This window comes from Miniopterus natalensis, chromosome 9, assembly GCF_054644295.1.
Source record: "Miniopterus natalensis isolate mMinNat1 chromosome 9, mMinNat1.hap1, whole genome shotgun sequence".
NCBI lineage: Eukaryota > Metazoa > Chordata > Mammalia > Chiroptera > Miniopteridae > Miniopterus > Miniopterus natalensis.
Window position 1 is genome coordinate 57,351,477 of NC_142089.1, and position 989 is coordinate 57,352,465.

Genomic DNA, 989 nt, shown 5'->3' on the forward strand with positions numbered 1-989 from the left:
AAAAAGATGTAAAAGAGGAAGCATGTGGCCTTGAGGCCACTGGCTGCCACCTTGGGAGCATGAGGATAGTACCCTATGATAAAGCACACATGGCAGAAGGTAAAACAGAGAGTCAAACATAAACCAGTCCCCTAGAGATTGCTTTGAGCTTTGCCTGAACCAAGCCCTACTTCCACATATTGCAATTACTTCCCTCTACTTTTAATGTCAGGGTTTTTTTCTAGAAAATAAAACAGTGATGATTTTATAGTTCATTTAATGGCAACTGAAAAGCAGTGGTTATCTTCAAGTTACTGTACTAGCTGTGTTATCATTTCTTGAGGTTGATCAAAGTCACCTAGAGTAAGACATTTCCCACTTAAGATGCATCATATAAATCAGACTTGGTTTATCACCAGCATTTATAAAACCAGACCTAGGAAAAGAACTCAGTCTAAGGACACATGCACAGTCTTAATAAAGCAAACGGATAGCCTGCCCTGATAATTACAAAATAAGAATAGTGAGAATATTTGCAATCAGTTTTTATTACTTGCAGTTGAAAGCATTCCAAAGGATTCAATCAAAAAGTTTACTTCCTAAATGTTTCTGGAGTCTACTCACTTCTCTCTACCTCTCCATCACCACTCTGGTTCAAACTATCATTATTTCCTAGTTGGACTATTGCAATAGCCTTTAAATTGCCTTCCTGCTTCTTTCGTTGTCCCCTTCTCAGTCCATTCTTCACAAGTAGTCAGCAGGATCTTAAGGAAAAAGAAAATCAAATGTGGCAAAATCATTTACCAGCTTTAAGTCCTTTAATGACTCCTTATAGATATTGGAATAAAGTCCATATCCCTCATAAAGCCAACTAGTTCCTATGTGAATTGGTCCCTAACCTTTTTCAGCATCTTTATCTTATGTCAGTCCCCCTTGGTCTTTAGAAATCCAGACATGATTACCTTTCTGCAGTTCCTTTAAGACATACCATATTCTTTTCTGCCTCGGAT

General features: G+C 37.8%; 1 non-coding gene across 1 annotated transcript; it reads right to left on the minus strand.

Moving 5' to 3' along the window:
- Positions 1-386: 386 nt before the first annotated feature.
- On the minus strand, positions 387-518 carry LOC148092470 (small nucleolar RNA SNORA72). The gene has a single exon (XR_015715121.1). It is a non-coding gene; the product is annotated as a small nucleolar RNA SNORA72 (small nucleolar RNA).
- Positions 519-989: the final 471 nt, after the last annotated feature.